At 43.3% G+C, this 26,722-nt stretch overlaps 1 long non-coding RNA gene and 1 pseudogene across 1 annotated transcript; both read left to right on the top strand.

Annotated features, from left to right (window-relative positions):
- Window positions 1-2,802: 2,802 nt before the first annotated feature.
- Window positions 2,803-9,667, top strand: LOC129657483 (uncharacterized). The gene is made up of 3 exons (XR_008716756.1): window positions 2,803-2,974; window positions 3,719-3,865; window positions 9,609-9,667. It is a non-coding gene; the product is annotated as an uncharacterized LOC129657483 (long non-coding RNA).
- Window positions 9,668-12,937: 3,270 nt separating this feature from the next.
- The window catches only part of LOC129657477 (coiled-coil domain-containing protein 3-like), a 63,195-nt pseudogene continuing 49,410 nt past the window's right edge, over window positions 12,938-26,722 (top strand).

Genomic DNA, 26,722 nt, shown 5'->3' with positions numbered 1-26,722 from the left:
CTTAGCTGGTAAATAATCTGCCTGCAATGTGGGAGACCTGGGTTCAATCCCTGGGTTGGGAAGATCCCCTGGAGGAGGGAAAGGCTACCCCCTTCAGTATTCTGGCTTGCTTTAAATTTGTACCCCAGGCATCCCCTCACACGCTGATTCTGGACTTGGCCATGTGATGAGCGTTGACTAGTGGAGCATTAGCAAGAGTGATGCAAGTGAAAGCCTGGTAAGTCCTTGCACATTGGGCTCTGTTTTATTGGAATCCATCTGCCATGCTGTAAAGAAGCATAAGCAGCCATGTGGAGAAGCTCACTTGGAGAAGAATGGAGGCCTTAAGCCAACTCCCAACTGGGCTCCCAGCCTGCAGCCAGTACTGATTTTCATCCATCTGTATGAGTCTATTTTATATCTTCTAGACATCCAACTCAAAGCCAGCAACATTCTTGAAGCCTAGTAACATTGTGGTCAACCCCCAGAGCTGTAAGAAGGACTAAGAAATTGTGAGAAGCCATTAGATTTGGGGTGATGTGTTATGTAGCAGTCAATAGCTAAAACAGAGCCATGTGGACTCCTGCCACCACAGGTGGCATTGATTTTGTGTCTGGTGGAAGAGTGGAGAAGTTTGGAGGAATGACAAAGAGACTGTTTGGTGTAGGCTGAAACACAGTGGAGGCTATCTTACTGGAAGCTGCAGGAAAGAGAACTTGAGTTCTATAGCCACAGAACAGTTACCAGAACTATGCTGGTGGAAATATGGGAACTAGAAGAGGTGCCTCATGAACTTGGGGTCTGGCTAAGGATTTTCCTGGACAGGATGTTGAACGTGTCATCTGCCTCCTTTTAGACACCTGTGGTAAAGTCCAGGAGGAGCTACTTGAGCTAAAGAAGGGAATGTTTAGATTTCAAGCAAATTTAGAAGAACTGAAAAGGCACTAGACCTTGTGGGTTTGATAATAAAATTGCTTTCATCTCTCCAAGTAAAATTTCTCAAAGTGAAAAATGGCCTTGGTTTGAAGATGAAATCCAGAATGCTGTTAGTAAAACATGATCTCAGGGTCAATGTCTCTGTTAAAACATGAGCAAGATTTAGAGTATCTCAGTGATCCTCTCAGCTAAACAAGAAAACTTCTAAGAGTCTTAAAGGTACCATGTAAAGCAGAACTACTAGATCATCCAGAGGAATGGGGAGAAATGTTACATTGTTATTAAGTCTTTAAATATATGGGTGGTTTCTTATGCAGCAATAGATCAGCCAAACAGGTCACTAATGGTTTTTAGATGCACTTTTATAATAGTAGGATAAAATATTTTTGACTTCACATTTAACTTTTGCCATATAGTCAGAAAAGGGCTACTTTTGCAAAAATATTCAAAATGTTAATTTTTACCCATGTGCTCTGTATTTTTGTCAACATCTTTATTTTCTCTTCTTAAATTGTTAACTGGTCAAGTTGTATATAAGGGCCTCTCTCGTAAGCTCAGTTGGTAAAGAATCTGCCTACAATGCAGGAGATCTGGGTTCGATCCCTGGGTTGGGAAGATATCCTGGAGAAGGAAATGGCAACCCACTCCAGTATTCTTGCTTGGAGAATCTCATGGACAGAGGAGCCTGGCAGACTACAGTCCATGGGGTTGCAAGAGTCGGACATGACTTAGTGATTAAACCACAACCTTCACAAACTGTGTGTATTCTCATTTATTATTGGCTTGATATATTTTAAGCAGTTCTATGATATTGCTTTCATCAACTTCATGAAATCCTGCACCTTTTGCAATATTTACAATTTCTTTTCACTTTTACTGTCCTTGAATTTATTATCTGCTATAATGTTGGTAGGATGGATACTAATGTCTTGAAAGAATGGGTCTTCAGTAAGACATTAATTTTATAAGTAGTCAGTTTATTAATGAACATTTTTTTCTTTAAGAAGTTTTGCTTCTTTTAAATAACCCAGACATTGAATTCTCATATAATGAGAGGCACTCCGGTACCACTCAATTTATAACTGAACAGGCCCTAGGACCAGACAGGGCTTAATGTTCTGGTCGAAGCTGAGTTGAAGTATTTGATTCAGGCTCACCGTCTAAGAGGAGCTTATGTTTTTCACCCTGAACCTAAATATTGCTGCAATCCACTCAGATGTAACTTTGGAGTGCGAGAGAACTAGAGAGAAGTCTGGCCCACTTAGCATGCCACTGTAAAGTGTGGAAGAGGTGGAGAAAAGAAATGAATGCTCTGTGAAGAGAGATTCTGCACAGTGTGCAGAAGGATGCTGACAAGAAAGCTCTCCCCATCCATGTAATCCTCCAAGGCACCATGAGCCTGCTCCTGGCAAATGTGTCCTGAGGCATGCCCAGGGTGCTGGGCAATAAAATCAGTACATCTTCATCTCTTGTGGGAAGATAGAGGAAGGAGTGGGTAAAGAAGTAGTAAAGCAGGAGAAAAGGAGTAAAGAATCTCCTGTCTCTACAGTGTCCGTCATACTGGAGAGAATCCATCCATTAGGTGATGGGAGGCTGGTTGGTCAGAAAGTAGTAAAAGGAGGTAGGTATTGTACTCAGAGGACAGATCCCTCTATATTTCCCTCTTACATTTCCCCTTTGGAGAGGAGATAAGAGAACTGAGCAAAGGAAGCCACACTTCTGGGTGGCATTGATTTAGCAACTGTGATAGAAGTTGGTTACAGGAATGAGCTCTCCTCCAAATTGAAGTTCAGAAGTTATTGCTAAAAAAAGCCATAAGAGTTTTTAAAAGCCTATTTTTCCCAAAGTTTGTTACTAGAAACCGGAGGGAATTGACTCCAGGAAAGGATTGAAGTGGAATGAGAAGCTCTGGAGTGAAGATCTAGAGATTCGTGTCAGATTAAGCTGAGATTGAGAAGAGGAGAGAGATCCAAAGGAACGTATTGTACATCAAGTGGAATTCTTTAAAAGAGTTATTCCAGAAGAGTTACCTGCTTCTATTGCTGAGTGTTAAGCTTAGGTATTTCCACAAAGCACTCCTTTTTGTAAATAAAGAGTAGAACATGTATAGCTATATTATATTATAGTTATAATATAATCCCAAAGCCCACATTTTTTTTCTTAGTTTGAACACACAAATTTATTACATGAAAAGATGACATTTAAACTGAGTAAATTGTTTCAGTGTTGGATAAACTTTCAGCTGAGGTTGTATATTTATAGATACAGAACATATATATTTGTCCATTCATTTAACAATCATTCAGTGCCTGCTCACTGCTTGTCATTACATTTAGTGTTCATATTATTAATGAAAATTTAGAAAGCTTATTTTTAAAGGCTGTAATGTATAAAGAAGTTGCACTGGCAGTAAGTCATAGAATTTTTAAATGGAAAAAAGTCAGTAATGGAAAATTTGGGGGAAAAAAGATATTCTTCTGCAATGTACTTTATCTTAGAAGTAGAAGTTGCTGAAATACTGACCACATTATGCCTTTGCAATGAGAGCACAGAAAGAAAGGTTAATACGTGCCAAAGGCAACTAAAAAAAAATCAGGGGAAAAAAAAACATTCCAACTGTGATGCCTTTGGGGTTTTGCTATAAATGAACCTGTTGGACTTTTTTCCTGATGCCAGAAAAGGGGCTGCAACCTAGCATTATTTATGTTTCAGTTATATTTATTAACCCTGTTATTCCAATGCTTTCACAGTAAACATAAGAATCCCTGAACTGCTCCCAACTTTTCTATTCATTTCTCAACAGTCATCACAGTGTCCCATCAAGCCAAAAATCCTGTGAGATCCTTCCTCTGGAATAAGAGCCTTTTTCACAGCAAGCTTTCCAACAGGATTTTAACTCTTCTATGTAGCTGGCCAAAACACTGAACCAGCAAATTGAAAACACACAGTGGTATGTATGCTTGGGTCTTAATGAAATTTCCCATGTGTGCTATTCAGTCAGCTTCATACATTCTCAGGACAGGTACTGAAGAGCTGAGGACTCAGGCAAGTGCTCAGAGGTGAGAATTTGTCCAGGATACACAGTGTGTGAGTTCAGTCTAGAGAGTGGACCCAGCTGTGGGTCTTCTCTTTAGCATGACGGCTGTTCCCTTTTAAGAACTGTGTCCCATTCAGCCTGCCATGGCTTCTACTACCTCCCCGGGAGACTTCACTTCCTGTGGGAAAGAACCACTCATTGATAATATCTCGGGGAAAGTCAGAGCAGCATTAGAATAATCACACAGATACCCTCTCTCCACTTCTCAACTATGGCTTATTTCCATTTGCCTCCGAGGACACTGATGTGAAAGGGAACAGTATGATACTGACATCAATGAAACCCACCTTGTTCTCAGTCTGAGGGTTGGTTATGCTCTGAAATATAAAGGGGAACTTGGTTCCTTAGAGACTCATCTGAGCCCCACCATGCTAAATCTTAACCGTGGTCAGTTCCATGGACTCTATTTAAGAGAAGGTGTTTCAGAGGACATTGAACAAGGTTCTCAAGCCAGTCTTCTGCAGGTAAAGGCTGTGTCTTCCAAGGCAAGCCTTTCTCTCCCCAACCTGTTGATGGCACCAATTTGACTTTTGGTGGATATTATCCCCCAAAGGAGGGTGCTCTGTTTTATTCACTTCTGTATGCCCAGAGCCTAGAATAGTGCCTGACACATGGCAGTTGAAGGGGAAATGTTGCAAGTTATTTGTTGAAATGTACATGTGATTGACAACAGTGTCAAGATGCTCAATCTATACATAACCACTTCCATTTGGCATCTAGAAACTTACACAAGAGGATGGTGGGGATTTAGTTTGATACACTTAAAATTGCAACAGGAATTCTTAGACCCTCAGCTCAGCTTCTGGAAAAATCAACTAGTCCCCCTGTTTCTGTTTTGCCAACTGTGAAAAGGGGTCTGGCCAAGTCTTCACTGTGACAGAGTGAGGAAAAAATGTGAGCATAGTGTTTAACACCTAACAGAGCGATGCATTCCAGCGAGGTGCTTGTCAACTCCACTCTTAGCTCCTTCTTTTTCTGAAATGCAGATATGGAAAACTATAGAGTGAGATGTCTATCAAGAGTCCATCCCTCTTGTTTCTGTCTTCTCCTGATAGAATTGTCATGGATTCAGCACCAGAATGTTTGTTTAGGCTAAATATTGGTCCCCAGATTGGATGGATTGAAGCTATTATAGACAGTGCCTACATGTCCTAAACCAGCCTTCTGAAAATGTACTCTGTATGAACAGGCAAGGGAAGGACAATGTATGTGGCATGTCAGCAGTCCCATAACTTCTCTGTTACAGAGCAAGATTCCCACAGAGTTTGAACACAGAATTATCTTTAAGGAAGGCACTGTTTGGGAGCCAAGGGACCCCAGGCAGGGATTCCTAACCCCAAGCCCTATTCCCAGCACCCCTAACTGTCTGTAGTTATGTGACCAGGGCAAGGCATTTAACCCTTGGGACTTAGCTTCTTTGTCTGTGAAATAATGCTGGCTTCCTGCCTCCCAAGGGGACAGAAGGAAGAATGATTTAATATTTACATAGCACATTGAGAACCTCCAAAAAGGCAGCATACAACTGGGAAATATGATATAATGGGAAGAATGTCTTTTAAGTTGTTGGTCTCTGGTCAGCCTTTCCATATGTCTCTGGTCAGCCTTGTTCCACATGTACAATATTAAAATGACAGGTGAAGGGGTTTGATTGGATAATGTGATAGTCAGGCATTGTCAGAAAAACAGATGTATATATATATATATATATATATATATATATATACACATACATACATACATATATATAATCACCAATATGATATGTATATATGTGTGTATATATATATATATATAATATATATAAGGACATACCTGTATTTATATATACCTAGGATATAGGCATGTATTTTTTCATTTTGCTTCACTTCATTGCACTTTACAGATATGTTATTTACAAACTGAAGTTTTGTGGTTAAACTTGGTGTTTGCCTGGTGTTGAACAAGTCGGTTGGTACCATTTTCCCACTAGTATTTGCTCACTTTGTGTTTCTGAATTTATCTTACTAAGGTCAGCCTCACTAACCCCAAAGCTGAGGGCTTACTCTGTCAGTAGTTGGGACCTATACCAATGCCTTATTATGGTCCCAGGAGCTGCCTGTGGCTCAGATCATGAACTCTTTATTGCAAACTTCAAACTTAAATTGAAGAAAGTAGGGAAACCACTAGACCATTCAGGTATTACCTAATTCAAATTCCTTATGATTATACAGTGGAAGTGACAAACAGATCCAAGGGATTAGATCTGATAGACAGAGTGCCTGAAGAACTATGAATGGAGGTTCATAAGACTGTACAGGAGGCATCAATCAAAACCATCCCTAAGAAAAAGAAACGCAAAAAGGAAAAATGGTTGTCTGAGGAGGCCTTATGAATAGCCAAGAAAAGAAGAGAAGCAAACAGAAAAAGAGAAAAAGGAAAGATATATCCATCTGAATGCAGAGTTCCAAAGAATAGCAAGTAGAAATAAGAAAGCTTTCCTAAGTGATCAATGCAAAGAAATAGAGGAAAACAATAGAAAAGGAAAGCCTAGAGATCTCTTCAAGAAAATTAGAGATATCAAGAGAATACTTCATGCAAAGATGGGCATAACAAAGGGCAGAAATGGCATGAATCTAACAGAAGCAGAAGATATTAAGAGGGGGCAAGACTACACAGAAGAACTATACAAAAAAGATCTTCATGATCCAGATAACCACGATGGTGTAATCACTCAACTAGAGCCAGACATCCTGGAATGTGAAGTCAAGTGGGCCTTAGGAAGCATCCACTATGAAGCTAGTGGAGGTGATGGAATTCCTGTTGAGCTACTTCAAATCCTAAAAGATGATGCTATGAAAGTGCTGCATTCAATATACCAGCAAATTTGGAAAACTCAGCAGTGGCCACAGGACTGGAAAAAGTCTGTTTTCATTCCAATCACAAATAAAGGCAATGCCAAAGAATGCTCAAACTACCACACAATTGCACTCATTTCACTTGTTAACAAAGTAATGCTCAAAATTCTCCAAGCCACACTTCAACAGTACATGAACCATGAACGTCCAGATGTTCAAGCTGGATTTAGAAAAGGCAGAGGAACCAGAGATCAAATTGCCAATATCTGTTGGATCATAGAAAGAGAAAGAAAATTCCAGAAAAAAAATCTACTTCTGCTTCATTGATTCCACTAAAGCCTTTGACTTTGTGGATCACAACATACTGTGGAAAATTTTTAAAGAGATGGGAATAGCAGACCACCTAACCTGTCTCCTGAGAAATCTGTATGCAGACAAGAGGCAATAGTTGGAATCAGACATGGAACAATGGACTGGTTCCCAATTGGGAAAGGAGTATGTCAAGGCTATATACTGTCACCCTGCTTATTGAACTTATATGCAGAGCACACCATGCGAAATGATGGGCTGGATGAAGCACAAGCTGGAATCAAGATTGCCAGGGGAAATATCAATAACCTCAGATATGCAGATAAGACCACCCTTATGGTAGAAGGTGAAGAGGAACTAAAAAGCCTCTTGATGAAAGTGAAAGAGGAGAGTGAAAAAAGCTGAAAAGGCTTAAAACTCAGCATTCAAAAAATGAAGATCGTGGCATTCAGTCCCATCACTTCATGGCAAATAGATGGGGAAACAATAGAAACAGTGAGAGATTTTATTTTTGGGGGCTCCAAAATCACTGCAGATGGTGACTGCAGCCATGAAATTAAAAGATGCTTTCTCCTTGGAAGAAAAGCTATGACCAACCTTGACAGCATATTAAAAAGCAGATACATTACTTGGCTGACAAAGGCCCATCTAGTCACAGCTTTGGTTTTTCCAGTATTCATGCATGGATGTGAGAGTTGGACCATAAAGAAGGCTAAGAACCAAAGAATTGATGCTTTTGAACTGTGGTGTTGCAGAAGACCCTTGAGAGTCCCTTGGATTGCAAAGAGACCAAACCAGTAAATCCTAAAGGAAATCAGTCCTGAATATTCATTGGAAGAAATGATCCTGAAGCTCCAATACTTTGGCCACCTGATGTGAAGAACTTACTCATTTGCAAAGACCCTGATGCTGGGAAGGATTGAAGGCAGGAGGAAAGGGGGATGACAGAGGATGAGATGTTTGGATGTCATCACTGACTCAATGGACACGAGTCTGAGCAAGCTCTGGGAGTTGGTGATGAACAGGGAAGCCTGGCGTGCTGCAGTCCATGAGGTTGCAAAGAGTCAGTCACAACCAAGCGACTGAAATGACTAAAGTGACTACACTGAACCTCTTCCATCTTGCAGGGAGCGGAGACTTGTCCTCACTGGAGTAGATACACTCTAGGTGTCGATCTGCCTTTCCTGCCCCACAGTGCTTCTTCCAGGAACTCTGTCCACAGAACCCATTTTCGAGCATCATGGTACTTCCTGTAGCATTGCTTCTGATCAGTGATTTTCATAGCATTTCTTCTTTGATGGCAAAGGGAATACAGCAATGTGCCCTTGGCTGTGGAATTAACTGGTTTTACCGAGGACAGCATCACCTAGAAACAACTGGGCAAATTTTGAAAGCTTACTGAGACAGTGTGACAGCTAATGAAGACTCAAGTGTGTCAGATGGGAGTCAACATCCTGAAAGGGTGGGGTGCAATCTTAAAGGGTGTTGTACATGCTGTGAAGGACATAGTGTATATTTTAAGCATAATGGTGCTATCTTACCCCCCACAGCCAGAACATATGGGTCTTGTTATTAAGGGGTGGAAGCAGCTTATTTCACCAATGAACCCACAACCCAGTTGTAGAATTTTTGCTTCCCATCCTGGCTTCCTTGAGCTCTGTTTCCTTGAAGATCTTGGTCCCCAAAAGGGAGCTGCTCACCAGGGGATACTCACATATGTCCAGGGCTCCAGGTGAACAACCCCAATCAGGAAGGCACTTTGGCAGACCTTCTAAAGAAGCAAAAACATGACTGATGTGTCTGTGAAGAATCCAGGAGAAGGACAACCCTCATAGGCCCCTGCATCTGGAAAATGCATTCTGGGTAGTACTGGAAGAGTTTTGATTCTGTCCAGTTTATACAACAAGAGAGACATCAGTTGTGTATACTGATTTTTATTTATTTGTTCATCTAAATGGAAAGAATAATCAGGTTCTTCAGGTCTGCAGAAACAGAAAAACTTTTTCCAGCCCTCTGAAGCACTAGATACAATTAAAAAACAACAACAAAAAAACCAACAAAAAAACACTTCCTTATTCTCTTGTCTGCATAAGTTACAGCACTAATTTAAAATAAACTTAACTTAAAATAGAGCAGGGCTGCTGGTGAAAACAAAATTAGTTAGTCTGGTTACTCCCTCATTTAGCCATCACTGGTGATTCTTCAAAGGTTATTACTATTTATAAACTCAGCTTCTTTTTAAATATTCATTTATTTATTTGGCTGCACCGGGTTTTAGTTGTCACATGTGGGATATAGTTCCTGGATCAGGGATTGAACCTGGGTTCCCTGAATTTGGAGCATGGAGTCTTAGCCACAGACCACCAGGGAAGTCCCCTCTACTTGTTTCTTGATAAAGGGCCCACCTGTGCCTTTAAAACATTGCTTGTTTTGTCCATATTTTAATGCTGTAGTTAAGAACATGAACTCTGAAATCTGATGCTTGTGTTTGAATCCTGGCTCAGTTCCTTTCTGGCTATGTGATCCTGGGTAAGTCAATTAACCTTTCCATACCTAAGTCCCCTGTCTCTAACCTGAGGATGGTAACAGTGTCCATTTTGAGTGTTTGGAGCATTCATTACAATAACATAGGCAATATGTTACAATAGTGCTTGGCACATAGTAAGCAGTGAATCAGATCAGATCAGATCAGTCACTCAGTCGTGTCTGACTATTTGCGACCCCATGAATCACAGCACGCCAGGCCTCCCTGTCCATCATCAACTCTCGGAGTTCACTCAGACTCACATCCATCGAGTCAGTGATGCCATCCAGCCATCTCATCCTCTGTCATCCCCTTCTCCTCCTGCCCCCAATCCCTCCCAGCATCAGAGTCTTTTCCAATGAGTCAACTCTTCGCATGAGGTGGCCAAAGTACTGGAGTTTCAGCCTCAGCATCATTTCTTCCAAAGAAATCCCAGGGCTGATCTCCTTCAGAATGGACTGGTTGGATCTCCTTGCAGTCCAAGGGACTCTCAAGAGTCTTCTCCAACACCACAGTTCCAAAGCATCAATTCTTCAGTGCTCAGCCTTCTTCACAGTCCAACTCTCACATCCATACATGACCACAGGAAAAACCATAGCCTTGACTAGATGAACATTTGTTGGCAAAGTAATGTCTCTGCTTTTGAATAAGCAGTGAATAAATGTTAGCAGTTGTTATAGTTAATATTATAATTTGGCAATGCTTGCTCTAAGTTAGCATGCCAGAAATATAAACCATTTTATATCCCCTTTCTCTACAAACCTGCAGAACACCTGCTAAATGACTGTTATGGATTGAATTCTGTCCCTTGTTCACATCCCCTCCTCTCTGCCCTGAATTTTTATGTTCAAGTTTTAACCCCCAATGAGACTGTATTTGGAGATGGCACCTTTAGGGAAGTGATTAAGGTTAAATAAGGTCACAAGAGTGTGGTCTAATCTGAGAGGCCTGGTGTCCTTAGAAGGGCCAGACATTTCTGTCTCTCTACATGTACAAAAAAGACAGGCCATGTGGGGACACAGAGGAAAGGTGGCCGTTTACTAGCCTGGAACCAATCCCATTGACACCCTGATCTTGGACTTCCAGCCTCCACCACTGTGGGAAATAAATGTCTGTTATTTAAGCCCCATCAGGCTGTGGTATTTTGCCATGGCACCCTGAACAGACTAAGACGTTATGAAACATTTTAACTCATATATTGAAGGAGAGACAAATGGGCAGTCCTAACGTAGCATGTCTGATGCCATCCTCAAATGCCATTTCTCCTTGTGGGGAAAATTTAACTCTACCATCTCCCGTGGTGGTGGTGGGGTTGTCGGGAGGAGTCATATACCATCAGGACTACTGTCCACTTGCTTCCCTCAATATAACTGTTTTTTACAGAATTAATCAAGGCTTCAGGATGACTTTCAGCTATGTAGAGTATAGTTATTGTCCGTGAGGAGCTCTTACTCTTACTTCTTTCCTCTTCCAACACAGATGATTTTGTAGGACTAAGAATCTGGCCCATTGAGTCACAGCTTCCCTGGTGGCTCATACGGTAAAGAATCTGCCTGCAATGTGGGAGATCTGGGTTTGATCTCTGGGTTGGGAAGATCCCCTGGAGGAGGGCATGGCAACCCACTCTAGTACTCTTGCCTGGAGAATCCCATGAACAGAGGTGCCTGGGAGGCTACAGTCCCTGGGGTCACAAAGAGTAGGACATGACTGAGCGATTAAGCACACATCTGTCCATTGAGTCACCGGTTGGATTCTGGATTGGTGTGACCCCATAGATCTTTAGCCTTCATTCCCTCAGAATCTGGGCCACACTGGCTGGAGTCCTGGCCATTTCACTTCAAGGCATGCCCAAAGCCTTCCCAGGGTCTTCTGGTTCCCTGAGACCATGCTGCTCATGGCTTCTTCCTCCTGAGTCCCTGCCTCACGCCATCTGGATTTCTACCCTGCCACAAGAAGCATGCATGAATTTAATTGTCCTAACTGAAGACTTGGGGATCTCAGGAAGATTTGGTTGTCACTGGATGTGAGGCCTTGGAATTTTCTCTCTCCCCCCACCCCAATTTTCTCCTTACCTTTACTTTCCGAATTTCCTAAGAACTTTTTCTTTCAATCAGAGAAGACTTTGGCTGAGTTCTAAGACTTAAACTTGCAGAAAGCCTGGTTAATAAGATGCTTGCAGAACAAAGAGCCTTCCAATTTACAGCAGTTTTGCATATCAGCTTATTGTAAATATAGTATGTGTGACATATGTATGATGATATGTATATTGTATCCATGCTATATCATATATATGATGTTTTGACTATACAAAATATTTATACTTATAAATAATCTCTTTTTTTCTTACTACATGAAGAATAATAAAGGCAATTGGGAGATAAAAGGAACTGCCTAATTTAGAAATAAAGATTTAACTGTAGAGTTTAGGTCTCTTCAGAGTCACTCATTGACTTGTGAAAAGCTCTTTGGAACTTCTGAATCTATTTCTCAGGTGTAGGGTGTTCAGAATCTGAAAGTAGGAATGAGGTTAATCATGAGACCATGTAGCTGTAGGAAAATCCAAGCAATGTGGCTTTGGCTTTTCAGATGTTGAAGGCTTTCCTAAGAGCATCGTTAAAACATAAGAGATGGAAAGGGAGAGAGAGATTCGGAAAAGTTTATTAGATCACACAGAATTTCCAAGGTAAACTCTGAGACGGTAAAGTTAGATTTCTGTGCCATTTGAGTGTAAATGAACTACTCAGAAAATACAAAACGTACGCTGAGTACTCATGACAATTGACGGCAATCATTCTAAGAAGGCCATGTCTGGAGCGCGCTTTGTGCCTGCAAAGCTTCCACCTGGTCGGTGCACAGGGCTCCGGAAGAGGGCTGGGCCGCGTCTCCCCACACTTTTTCGGCCGCGGACCTCTGCGCTGGCGCAAACACCGAGTTCGGCCGGGGGGATCCCGGTCCAGCGCCTACTGCGCTGTCTCCCCAGCACTCAGCGCCACTGGACGGCTTCCCGCCTCCGCCCCTCCCGCTGCCGCCCACGCCCCAGCCACGAGGGGCAGGAGGCGGCGGTGGCCGGATCTCTCTGTGCCCTTTTAAAAGCCTCCCAAGCGAGGCCCCACAGGAGGATCCAGGCGGAGGAGGGAGCAGCACGCTGAGCTTCCGCAGAGGTGCGTGGAGCCAGGTCCCAGGGCTTCGCCTCCCGCTGGTGGGGCCTGGCACTTCGGGTTCCCCAACGCTCTCGCTCCCGCCGCGGGGCTCCCCCCCTCCCCTGGCCATGCGCCGCGGGTAGCGCGCCTGGGGCGCAGAGCCAACCCGGCGGCTCCCGCCGCCCGCCCTCGCCGCCGGCATGCTGCGCCCGCTGCGGCTTCCCGCGCTCTGCCTGGCCGGCGGGCTGGAGGCCGCCGGTGGCTGCCAGCTGCCCTCCTAGTGGAGACCCCTGAGCGAGGGCTGCCTAGCGGAGCTGGCCGAGATCATCGTGCACACCAAGGTGCTGGCGCTGCACGAGGAAGTACACGGCCTGTACAACTACCTGCCCTGGTAGTATGAGGTCAGCGACACAGGGCTTTTCTACTCTGCTGAGATCGAGATGCTGTGCGACCAGGCATGGGGCAGCATGCTCGAGGTGCCTGGGGGCTCCAGACTCAACCTCACCGGCCTGGGCTACTTCTCCTGTTACTTCCATACCGTGGTCCAGGATTACTCCTATTTCTTCTTCCTCAGGTGAGCCTGCCAACTCTCGCCCATACCATCCCTTCGGCCAATTGGCATGGCCAGCAGAGGTACCTTTATCCCCAGCAGGCTCAGGAACTCCTCCAGAATCCTGTCTGGGCGATGTTAAGTGATGCCCTGGTCTCCTTCCCATTTTCTGCTCTTTGGTGTTCCTCACGTTGAGTCTACAGAGATCTTGGGTGCCTCTGGCTAACACTGTTGGAAAAACAGGGATGGCTCCCGTGCTTAACCAGGGAAGACTGTTTCAGGCCAAAGCTCAAGGTGGTTTCCAGCAACAAAGAGCCCATTTTCAATAGCAGAGGTTTATGTGGGGGGTAATAGGGGAAGAAGGCCCTGGTCACAGTGCTCTCAGGAGTATGAAGGGCAATCGGACAGGAGCCCTCTCTGGTTGCGTTCCATGCAAGTTGGTCTGTGGTGCAGATGAGATCCCTGTGGATAAGTGTTCAGGCGATGGCATCTCCTGGAATTTGAAATAAGAAAGTGGAACCCTAATTGAGGTGGAATCCTTATAGAGAAGGAAAGCTATATTTTAAAGTGGATGCCGTGGGTGTTGTTTGGATGGACAGTGGTCAAAACCAATCCAAACATCTTTGGAATCAGATGGTTGTTGGAATTCTGGCTCCATTCTCCTGTCATTTTGAGCAAGTTACTGACCTTGTCGAGAACCTCAAGAGCCTCACCTTCATAATGTGCCAAACAAGGTTGGTTGAGATTAAATCCTAGTAACTGATGCAGAACACCTTGTGCAGGTTAGATGAGAAATGTGTAGTTACTCAATCCTGCACACCTGCTTAAATGCCAAGAGGGGACTGGTGTGGAATGCAGCCCAGCTGTCCTCTTGTTTCACTCAGATTCGCTCATATCAGCTGCCAGCAGACCTCAATGCCAGGCTCTTCCAAATAGCAAAAATTTATAGAGGAAGGGCCTGGGGGCGGGGGCATTAAGGGATTGGGAAGGTGCTCACAGGGCTGTGAAGAACAGAGAGGTGAATTAGACCAGGCCTTGTCTGTTGGGAGACTCCTGGAATCTTGTGAAGTTCCATGAAAGTTTGTCATGTGGTCACAACGAAATGCATGTAGATAAGGGTTCAGGTTATGGGCTCAAGTGAAGTTTGCAATACAAAACAGCAGGTGGAACCCTAATGCATTGGTTCTCTCCAGTTTGAGGAGGAGGCTGATACAGAGGAACTGGAAGGAACCTCAAAATGGAATCTAACAGATAGTGATTGGACAATAAGTCCCATCTTCCCAGTATGTGGCATAGCATTAAGGGTATTTGGAATGGCCATGACCTTGGTCTGCAGACTAACTTTGAGCTCTTGAGATTTCACATCACTGAGAAAGAAGACAGGTTCCACAGAGGGGCGTCCATAAGCTCATGGTAACACCTGTTTTCCATATTAATGCCAGGATATCTAAGTTTAGAATACATGGCGTGCTTTTTGTTTGCTTGGGTGGTTTAGCCAGATTAAGTTGAATTAAAAAAAAAATACTGGAGAAGTACAGTTTCTAAATAAAACTGGCAAGGAATGAGGTAGTACCTTCTTGATATGGAGAAACTTAGATTTTTACATGTCTTTATTTAGGGAAACCAGCTCTAAAACTATTCAACAAGAAAACTTTATTTTCCAAATTAAAAAAATGCACTCTTTACACCACCATTAAACAAAGAAGGATGCTGATTTCATCCTCGTTTTATAGATTGTACATTTAAGCTTAGAGAATTTAAGAAATACGCTGTGTGTCAAACAAGAGATAAGTAGCAGTGATAGGACTTGAATCTTGGGTCATTCCAATTGGCTTTCCTTTGCCTGGGAAACAAGGAACACTCCACTAGGAGAAGGAAGGCGGCTTGGGAGATACACAAATGTTCACCCGCACCCATCCCCCAATTCACATGTTTTGAAAAACTTAAGGATAGATACATGCAGTGTGAGGTAGAGAAACAGTCAGAGAGAGTGACTCCTCTAATGTGAGCCATGTAGATGTGTAATTGGAAGCTCCATGTAAATCAGTGAAGATAGAATATGCTCTCACACTGCACAAAAATATCTCACAATGGTTTAAAGACTTAAACATAAGACATGATGCCATAAAACTCCTAGAAGAGAACATGACCAAAATGTTCTCTGATATAAATTGGACCTTTTTTTTCCCTTAGGTCAGTCTCCCAAGGTCATAGAAATAAAACCAAATATGAACAAAGGGGACTGGATCAAACTTACAAGTTTCTGCACAGCAAAGAAAACCATAAAAAGAAAAAAAAAAAGACAACCTAAAGAATGGGAGAAAATATTCGCAAATGATGCAATAGACCAGGGCTTAATTTCAAATATACAGACCATACAATTCAACAACAACAACAAAAACAATCAAAAAATGTGCAGAAAACCTTAATAGACATTTCTCCAAAGAAAACATGCAGATGGCCAGTACACACATAAAAATATACTCAGTGTCATTAATTCTTAGACAAATGCAAATAAAAGCTGCAGCCAGGTACCATCTCCTATCAGGCAGAATGGCTATCATCAAAAACAGAACAAATAGCAAATGTTGGAGAGAGTGTGATGAAAGGGGAACCCTCCTACACTGTTGGTGGGAATGTAAGTTGGGGTAGCCACTATGGAAAACAGTATGGGGGATCCTCAGAAAATTCATAGGTCCACCATGTGACCCAGCAGTCCCCCTCGTGGGCATATCCCCGGACAAAACTCTAATTCAGGAACATACATGCACCCCCATGTTCATAGCAGCACTATTCCCAACAGCCAAGATATGGAAACAGCCTAAATGTCCCTTGATAGTTGAATGATTAAAGAAAATGTGGTACATATATATGAATATTACTCAGCCATAACAAGAAAGAAAGAATGCCATTTGCAGCAACATGGACAGAAATAGAGATAGTTATACTAAGCGGAGTAAGTCACAAAGAGAATAATAAATACCATATTATATCACTTATATGTGGAATGTAAAATATGACATGAATGAACCTATTTACAAAACAGAAACAGACTCATGGATTCAGAGAATTAACTTGTGGTTGCCAAGGGCAATGGAGGGAGGAAGATGGATGGACTGGGTGTTTGGGATTGGCAGATGCAAATGGCAGATGTTACATTTGGAATAAACAACAAGGTCCTACCTTAGCAGAGGGAACCATATCCAATCTCCTGGGATAAACCATAATGGAAAAAATATTTAAAAAATGTATGTATATGTATAACTGAGTCACTTTACAGCAGAAATTAGCACAATATTGTAATTAAACTCTACTTAAAAAATAAAAAAGACGTTGTATAACTGGCAACACTGTCACAGTCTTCTGTTGACTCTCGATTCAAGATGGTACACCCCATGGGTGTCCAGTCTACAGCTCTTGCCTCCTTTTTTTCCATTAGGATGGATGAGAACTATAACCTCTTGCCTCATGGAGTCAATTTCCAAGATGCCATCTTTCCAGACACTCAAGAGAACAGAAGGATGTTTCCTAGCCTTTTCCAGCTTTCAAACTGTTCACAAGGACAGCAGCTGGCAACTTTCTCCAGTGACTGGGAGGTCCAAGAAGACACTAGGGTAAGAAATGGCTATACCCTGTGCTACAGAAAAATAACAAGATAGCTATGACTCATATGAATGTTGTGAGCAAGGGAGTCAAGAGTCCTCTTCCAAAGTCCAGATCAAGAAGTATTTTTCACCCTCTCCACAGCTCTCCCAGAAGCTGACAAGTGCTGCTCATAAACTCTGGAGCCCTCAAGCTGTACTGTGTGGCATGAGGTTCCTCAGAGTGAGGAACCTTCTTGTCCCCAGAGTGAGGGGACAAGATGATCTGAAGGTTGGCATGCTGTGCCTCAGTTTCCTCTTCTGTAAATTGGAAGCCATTGTAACATCTGTATCTTAGGGTGGATGTGACATGATTTAACTATGTAGGGAATGTCAATAGGAAAAGCCTTTAGTGAGGTGTTTGAGAGTAAGCACTCAATACACTGAACTGTTATGACTACTTCTGTTGTTGATTTCAAATACTTATGTATGTTTTCACTTGGCCCTGCTGGGTCTTGGTTGTGGCATGTGGGATCTTCAGTCTTCCTTGCAGCATGCAGGATCTTCAGTTGCAGCATGCAAACCCTTAGTGGCAGGATCTAGTTCCCATGGAACAGAAGGATCCAAATCACTCTGGGCATGATGATAGAAAAGGCATCTTTCAGTCTGAGGCAGATGCCTGAGTTGTGGGGATATTTCGAGGACTATCGCTTTCTCTGTGCAGTGGCATTGTTGCAACTGAGCCAGGGGAGCAGGGAGGCCATGGCCCATCGCTCCCAGTCTCCCACCAAGGTGTTTATAGGACCATGTGACAGACCACAGGAGACAGTTCTGATGTGGGTTAATGAAGCAATGTGCATGTATTAGGTGGTTTCCTTCTTTCCCCCATCTGTGGTGCCCTGGGTGGGGGCGCTGTCTTTCTCTTGTCTGGTGGGTGGGCCTAGGGGAGTGGCCTTGTTCTTCCAAACCTCCTGCCCAGGCCTCCATGGCACCTGGAGGCTTTCTTCATGTTCTTTGCATAGCAACTGTTCTCATCGTGGGCAAGTACATCTGACTGAGGAAAAGTGTTGATTCTTCCTTTCCATACATTACCCAGGGTTCCTTCCTTAGGCCTGCCCTACTTACAGTTCTCAACTCCCTGACCCCTCTTCAAGATTTGCCAAAATTTTCTGAGTGCTTGTCATATATTTCACTCCCCACATGGATCTAAGCACCTTTCTTTCCCTCTGCCACACTCTTTTTTTTTTTTTTTCTTTCCTACCCAACTCTTAATCTGTGCCAGCACCCATTCCACATTGAACTGGACCCACCAAGTATAAGCCTGAGATCCCCAGCCTAGGTCAGACCATAGCATGTTCAAATTAAATCTTTTTAGTCTTGGTCCTGTGGTTCTCCATTTTGTTGGATTTTTGCTTCATGTCCTAAATCCTTGGTAATAGTACATTGATGTCAAGAGATCAGATATTGATCCAAAAATTCCTCACAGCTGAGCCCCAAACTCTTTAGAAATATAGGTGATTAGCCCTGTGGTCACAGAATAAAGCTATTAACATTTACTGCAATTAGATTTTCCATCATTTGAAACAAATAGAACAATGGGACTGTGGAAAATTGATTTAATGTGAAGGCAGTCCTATTTTGGGTGGTCAGATGTTGATCTTGGGGAGAATTCCTTTTCCCTTTCATCATCCTGGTTTCTTAGATAACAGAGGGTGGGTATGTGTGTTTGCACTGAGTCAGAAGCTTTTGGAGAAGAGAATTAATTGTTCCAGGTTGCTGAGCTGCTGCAGAGCCAAATTGAGGTGTTGATGGACTTTGTACGTATCACATGTTGGCTCCTTCTGCCCACTTTGAAAGGTACCACATCAGAGCTGAGTTAAATTAGCTAGTTCATTTGAGAATTTAGGTTTAAAATAAAACTAAGGTGCTAGCATTTATATTTTATGATATTCCTTGAGAAATTTTTACTTTCTCTGCAGTGATTAAAATTGTTGTGAATTGAAGGTGTCAGAATTAGATGAAGAGTTATGGACAGTTACTTGTTCCTTTCTTGAAAAAAAAAAACTAAAACTAAAATTATCTGCCTTAAAAGCAAACAAACAAACAAACAAAGCTTATGTTCAGTTGTGCTGGATCTTTGATGCCATGAGGGGTTTTTTCTAGTTATGGCAAGCAAGGGCTACTCTTTGTTGCAGTGCACAGGCTTCTTATTGCAGTAGCTTCCCTCGTCGCAGAGCACAGGCTCTGAGCACATGGGCTTCAGTAGTTGTGGGTTGTGGGCTCACTAGTTTTGGCACACGGGCCTAGTTGATCTGCAGCTTGTGGAATCTTCCTGGACGAGGGATTGAAACAATGTCCCTGCTCTGGCAGATGGATTCCTATCCACTGTGCCACCAGGGAAGTCCTCTCTGCTTTTTCTGTGTGAAGATGAGTATCCTGCTTTCTCTCCTATGCAGGGTAAATAAATCATGTTACAACACAAACACTCTGTTTTTCCTAAGGTGATGGGTCTTCCATCTTAGATGGGGTCAGAGGAGGTTGTTTGGGTCACCTTTTTATTCCAGTTAGACTCTTGTTAATGGGAACATGTGAATCCTTCATTTGTTCTGAGACCATTATGAATGGCTCTGGACAGTGCACATAACACAATTTCCCTATATCGCATGCTGTGTCTTAGATGATGATGAATTTAGGGGGCCCACTGATGAATTCTCATCATTTCCACTGTTGCTGCTGCTCTTCTCTAAGTCCCCAGTCATCTTGAACAGTGTGTTTAGATCATGGTTGTGAAGGGTGCATCTCCTCCTTCTCATTCTCTTGCAGCATCACATGAATCTGGGACTCTAGGATCAATCTGGAGGTTAAGAAATTGAACCAGAGGAAAAGCTGATGTAGGGAAACTTTCTGTGATACATACCCAGGACAACCTGCAACTCCGTCCTCAGCAGTCAAATCCTCCCATTCTCTAATTCCATCCTTAGACATCCCACCACTCCCCCCTCCCCCCACCCACCCGCCCCTTGCTTCAGTCAGTGGAAACATATGCTTGCTTTCAAAAGTTGCCAGGGAATCAGCAGCACTCCTAACTGTTCAGCATCTCTCTGGTTCAGTATCATGTTGTTAATGTGGCCTCTGGGGATGTCTTTGGCAAGTTAGAGCATCCATCCCATTTTCTGGCAGGGTTCTCTCCACGCCAGCCAAGAACATTTTCTTTTCCTTTTTTCCTTCCCTGCTGGGTGAGTGTAACAATCAAAACAAAAGTTGGCTGTTTTCCTCTCTCAGCAAGTCCTGTCCCCCGGGACCATGACCCAGACTGACCCACACATACATCAATCCAACCTAAAGTGTCATGGGACTGACATAAAATCTGTGGAAGACCTCCTGTCATCTTTCTTTTTCCCCTTTTTAGAGTTGGGAAGGATGGCGAGGGAGGTGCCATCCTCATCAGGCAATCAGGATTGGCTGTGCCATTTTCAGAGGCATGACCTCAGGCAGAACCCTTAATTTCCCAAAACTTCAGTTTTCTCCTTCCCTGATAGCTCAGTTGGTAAAAAATCTGCCTGCAATGCAGGAGACCCCAGTTTGATTCCTGGGTCAGGAAGATCTGCTGGAGAAGGGATAGGCTACCCACTCCAGTATTCTTGGGCTTCCCTTGTGGCTCAACTAGTAAAGAATCCCCCTGCAGTGCAAGAGACCTGGGTTCGATCCTTGGGTTGGCAAATCCCCTGGAGAAGGGAAAGGCTATCCTCTCCAGTATCCTGGCCTGGAGAATTCCATGAACTCTATAGTCCATGGTGTCACAAAGAGTCGGACACCACTGAGCGACTTTCACTTTCAAAACATATAAACTGTCTCAGGTTGTCCTAAGGACCCAGTTAGATCATAGGTTTGAAAGCACTTTGTCAGTTGTAAAGAGTGATGGAGGGGTTTATGACTATAAATGGATAGTTAGAAAGTATGGTTTTAAAACTTAAAGATGATGAAACTTTTAAAAAGCTTCCTGTATCTTCCCAGGGCAGTGGCAGTGGGAGCAATGGTGACAGGGTAGGTGGTGGAGAGGGGAACAAATGATGGGGAAGCTCTTATGTGTGTTGTAATTCATTCAACAGAATTTACTGTGTTCTGGCCACAGAGCACTTAAAAATTCATGTACTGAGTTATAAATCATGTTCATGTGGATTCCCAAATCTGAAAGTGTAAAATGGTAGTCAGTAGAGTTTTTTTCTCTCACCTCTGACACCCATCCACCCAGTTCCCACCTACCCTCCAAATAACCACTGTTAATAGTTTCTTGTAAGCTTCCAATGAGTATTCTCGCCCAACAAACAGTTCAGTCAAGATTCACTGTCTTCTTTAAGGGCATGGCAGCCAACTCCTATATTCCTGCCTGGAGAATCCCATGGACAGAGGAGCCTGATGGGCTTCAGTCCATGGGGTCACAAAGAGTTGACACGACTGTGTGACTAACACACACTTTTGGTACCAGTGGCACTGCAATGTGCACACGTGGTTGTGCCCTTCTTTGTTCACAAGTGGGTACATGTAAGTAGACATGTAAGTTTCTATATCTAGACATGTACGATGGTTTAAACAGCTGTGTCATATTCCATTGTATTAATGCCTTACTGTGTATTTAATCAAGTTCCCTGTTGATAGGTAGTTACACTGTTTCCAGTCCATGGATATTACATGGAGTGTGGACATGTATGACATTATATCAGTACACACTTCATTTTGTGGAATTGTTGAGTCCAGTCTTTAGCAAGTGACTCTTGAGTGACTGCCATGAGGCAGCTGCTGTGTTAGATACCAAAGTTTCAATGTTGAGAAAAAAATTTAGAATATAATAATAATATATTTATAAAAATATAAATTTTAGAGTATAATTATTGTTAATATTTTATCTAAAAGTTCATATCATATTTACATTTTTTAGTTTTTTTGTTGTTGTTTAGAAGTATTTTCTTGTTGACAAGCTTGTGACAGATACAACAATATAGCAATTTTTAACTTACACTAAACCTAGGCACTATGAAAATTTTGTGCTTAATGTTAATGACTCTTAGATATGTCTATAGTAGAGTAGCAAAAAAAATACTAGATATTTAATATTGACTATTCCCAGTTATGTGAATCTGAAATTCATATAGGTCAATGTTTTCTTATATTTCCAACTGTTTGATTTGTAAGAGCTTCCTTTTCTTGAGACCATTTAAATAAGAACTCAGAACTTGAGCAATATTATCAAAAAACAGAAGACTCACACTGAGACATACATAAATCCAGACAGACAGACAAGGGATCTTCTAGTTTTCCACCTGAGATTTAAAAAATTTCTTTGAGCCGCTTTTTTGGGGTGGGGGGCGAGGGTGGGGGGAGGCGGGTGGTGGCAAAAATACTAGAGTGGGTTGCCATTCCCATCTCCAGGAGATCTTCCCGACCCAGGGATTGGACCCAGGTCTCCCGCATTATAGGCAGAGACTTTACCATCTGAGCCAGCAGGGAAGTTGTTGAATTCTGTGGCAAGGATTAACTTCAAGCGTTGCCCTAGGCAGGCCTTTGTAACAAGCTAATTGTTTTTAATTGAATATGCAAAAGAACCAACTTTACGGTTTCCAAGAAAAAAAGAAGTTTCCTTGTAACCAATTTTGTCTGGTTCTATAGAATATCATGGCGGTCCTAGGTCAGGTCATCTTTCCTTTCTGTAGTCATAGTTTTATCCCTGAATCATAGACAGATCAGCTGATAAAAATCTTGGATTGTCTCTGTGGGGATTTGCTTGTCCTTGTGTTTCACCTGGGGCAGTAGCGAGGCCCACGTGCCTCTCCTGGAAGTGGGCGTGGGGGCGGGGTGCACCGGGAGCAGGTGTTGGGGTGGGGTGGGGGGGCACTGGGAGCCGTCTGGGGCAGGGGGTCACAGTTGTGCTCTCAGGGGTCACCATTGTGTCTGGGAAGGCCCATTTTGTGCACTCCTGGGTCCCCAGGGATCAGCATCCAGTGAGCGGAGTGGAGGGGTGTGGACCACAGGTAAGGGAACTGGGATTCCGTGGAGCAGGGAACTACCTATTCCACCCTCTCTATTGGCACAGTCTCGGAGCCCCCTAACCTGGCAGTCGCGGAAAGGCCTCACCTTTGGGGTCAAGGCCTTTACTGCTTTACCCCTTCGCATAAAGCTCAGACCCGTGTGGGTTTTCCAAAGCAGCCTAGTGCCTGCTGGAAGTCCAAGGGATTTATCCTTCCTGGTGATTTCACCTGCGGGGACTTCATAACCCTTACTCTGGCTGGCTGGCCCAGCCCTGCTTCTGCCACTTTGCAGCCCAGTGGGCCCTTGACCACCTGCTGGAATGGGAAAGGGAAGGGTCCACCAGTTTCATCCTAGATATTTAGTAGGGTGGATGGATTTAAACATCTGGTGGCCACCCAGGCAGAAAAAGAAGGGAGGAGGGCACCTTGCTGCCCTTTCATGGTGGAATCTGTGGCTGTCCTTCTGAGAGGGGGCCTTTCCATGATGACCCTGTGCAATAAGTTTGGGGTTTGGGAACTGAATAATTAGAATGTGTAAAATTTTTAAATTATGTGGTGCTTTAATTAAAAAAAAAAAAAAAACAAGCTCCAAATTCTTTGCAAATTGAGGTCTAAAAATTGAAGGCCTATTTTCCTTCCACTGTGGCATTCTATGAAGAAATGTGTGTTTTTTTTAAGAAGAGAGTCAGAAAAGTGAGGGAAACAGAAAACCAAGAAGTGCCCCTGTAGTTTGGTGAAGGCCTTAGGAGGTCACTTATAAATACTGCTGACTGTCTGGAGGCAGTCTCTTCCTGTGGCTGATGGGCACAGAGCTATGCAGGCTTGTCCTTTGTATGGATGTTCTTGTTGGTGGAAATCCAGCTTGGATCCATCTCCTGATGTGTAAGAATTTCCCAGACTAGACCCCTAGGCAAATCCTGCAGGGCCAGGGGCTCCTTCCTTCATTGTATCTGTCTGACTAAAACCCAGCAATGACATATTTTCTTTCAATCTGGTCTCTCATACAGGCCTTGGAGTAATATTTCCCCCTCCCCCTCAATAGACTTGGGTTCCAGGGATGAATTATAGTCAGTTGTCCATGATTTTGCAGATGAGGAAACTGAGAGCCAGAGAGGGTGGAGGACTGTCCAAGAGAGAATGGGATATCCTTCCAGGAACCCTGGCTCCTGAGTTTTTAATGAGCTTCCCACCCAGTATGGTCATTAATTGGCAAGTGCTGACATTGAGAATAAACTATTGGTGGAAATGTAAAAGTATTTTTTAAAGAATGTGCCTACCAGCTGTGCATCTTATGGAGTACTTTCATTGTACTCTCCAATCCTTGGAAAGTGCTGGGCACAGGGCAGATGCTTCATCATTTTTATTGAATAAGTTCAGTTTCACATAATTATACCAATAGTGTCAGCAACACTATGAGGTATATTAGAACAGTGATTGTCACAGTTGGTACTTCACATATCAGTAAAGAAATAAAACATTTTATTAGGAAGACTGTAAGAGAATTTCTAAGTTTTAAGTTTATCCCACAAGGATATTAAAAAAAAAATGAAACAAATCTCTCCCTTCATTACCAAGGCTATCGGAGGTCTGTTGAGGACCCCACGCAAGGGAGGTTCTACCCCTTGGGGCATCCCTGCTTCAGCATCTCCCTAAGCCAGCAACCTGGGACAGTCAAGTACACTTGAAGTTCCTTCCTTGACCTCGGGAGGTTTTTTGGAAGACAATTTTTTGACAGACAGGGGTGGGGGAAGGTTTTGGGATGTTTCAAGTGCAGTCCATTTATTGTGCACTCTTTTTCTATTTTTTTCCCCCTGTTGGCTCCGTTGGTAGAGTCTGCCCGCAGTGCAGGAGACGTGGGTTCAGTCCCTGGGTCGGGAAGATCTCCTGAAGGAAATGACATCCCACTCCAGTATTCTTGCCTGAAGAATTCAATGGACTGAGGAGCCTGGTGGGCTACAAAGGGTTGGACACCGCTGAGTGACCAAACACTTATTTCTAGTATGATTTCATCAAACCCACCTCAGATCATCAGGCATTAGATCCTCGAGGTTGGGGGCCCCTGCTTTAATTCTCTCTTTCATCTTTTACACAGCTCCAGCTTGCTTCCTCCCCTCTTCAACCTGCAGAACTACCTACCGGGTTTCTCTGAGTGTGACTAAGAGTCTCCTTCCCTCACTTCCTTTCCTCTGAGTCCCTTCTCCTAACTGGGTTTCCCTGATCTCCGTTTAGGCACTTTTGCCCCAGGTGGTGCTAGTGGTAAAGAACCTCCCTGCCAATGCAGGAATCCGATCCCTGGGTTGGGAAGATTCCCTGAAGGAGGGCAGGGAAACCCACTCCAGTATTCTTGCCTGGAAAATTCCCATGGACAGAGGAGCCTGGCAGGCTCTGACAGTTAGATGTGACTAAAGAGACTTAGCACAGCATACCAGAGGACCTTAAAACTGCAGACTCACATGATGGTTCTGGCTCTTTGGAGTCCCTTGTCATTCCACGTGTATGCTATTTTCAGCTTGTGTATTGCTTCCTAAAGGCCCTGAGAGGGTAATAGGCAGGAAGGCTGGGGGTCTCCAGACAGAGGGAATAGGCTGCAAGTGTCAGATGTTTTTTTCTATGTCTCTTAAGCAGCCGGAGGAAACAAACTAGTGTTACATTTTTTCCCCTTCTCCATACAAATTTAAAAGGATGTTTCTCTGAAAATTCTGTGTTGCTGTGACGATTCATGGCTCCACCTGAACTTAACTTTTCTCAAAACTTGAGCTAAGCAATGCATTTTTTCGTAAGGAAATGCTTGTCTTAAGCTATGTTAATATACTACGTATTTCTGCTAGACTCTGTCTTCAGGTCGGTTCCCCCTAAAGGCTCAGAACTGACTTGACAAACCAGTATGTCTTACTCATACCTTGTTCTCCTAATCTATGTTAATGAAACGATATATTTGCCTGGAAATCTGCCTTTCTTCAAGATTCATGTCAATCATTTTATGGCCCAGGATGACTCACCTGCTACCAGTGTTATCTCAATGCATGTTGTGGGTGAGGGGCGTGGTGCCATTCTCTGAGACATTGCCTTTCTTTCCTTAGCAGACTGCTAGTGGCTGTATTGGAGAAGGCAATGGCACCCCACTCCAGTACTTTTGCCTAGAAAATCCCAAGGACAGAGGAGCCTGGTAGGCTGGTCCATGGGGTCGCTAGTGTCGGACATGACTGAGCGACTTCACTTTCATTTTTCACTTTCATGCATTGGAGAAGGAAATGGTAACCCAGTCCAGTGTTCTTGCCTGGAGAATCCCAGGGACGGGAAGCCTAGTGGGCTGCCGTCTATGGGGTCGCACAGAGTCGGACACGACTCAAGTGACTTAGCAGTGGCTGTATAATATCTGGCTAAAGACCAGCAGGGGGTATTCTTACTGCACCCATCTGAAGTCTATATCAGCAGCTTTCTCTGTCTCTTTTATACTTTAAGAAAACCTTATGACACAAAAGCTCTGAGTGATCAAGTCATATTGGATCTTCATTTCAGATTGAAGATGCATTCCATGGTATTGCCATCTTAAGTCTTTCCATCGCTATGGGATATCTGTACATGTATTCAGGATATTTTTTCAGCAATTGTGTATAATTTCCAGTGTGCCAGTCTTGTCATCCTCATTACATCCATGGCAAAGTATTTTATTAATGTTGACATTATTAAAAGGGAATTGTTTTTTTTTAATTCCTTTTCAGATTATTATTTGCTAATGTATACAGATA

The sequence above is a fragment of the Bubalus kerabau genome, chromosome 1 (genome assembly GCF_029407905.1).
Source record: "Bubalus kerabau isolate K-KA32 ecotype Philippines breed swamp buffalo chromosome 1, PCC_UOA_SB_1v2, whole genome shotgun sequence".
NCBI lineage: Eukaryota > Metazoa > Chordata > Mammalia > Artiodactyla > Bovidae > Bubalus > Bubalus kerabau.
The sequence above is the reverse complement of the archived record's forward strand: the minus strand, read 5'-3'. Positions and strand labels throughout refer to the sequence as shown.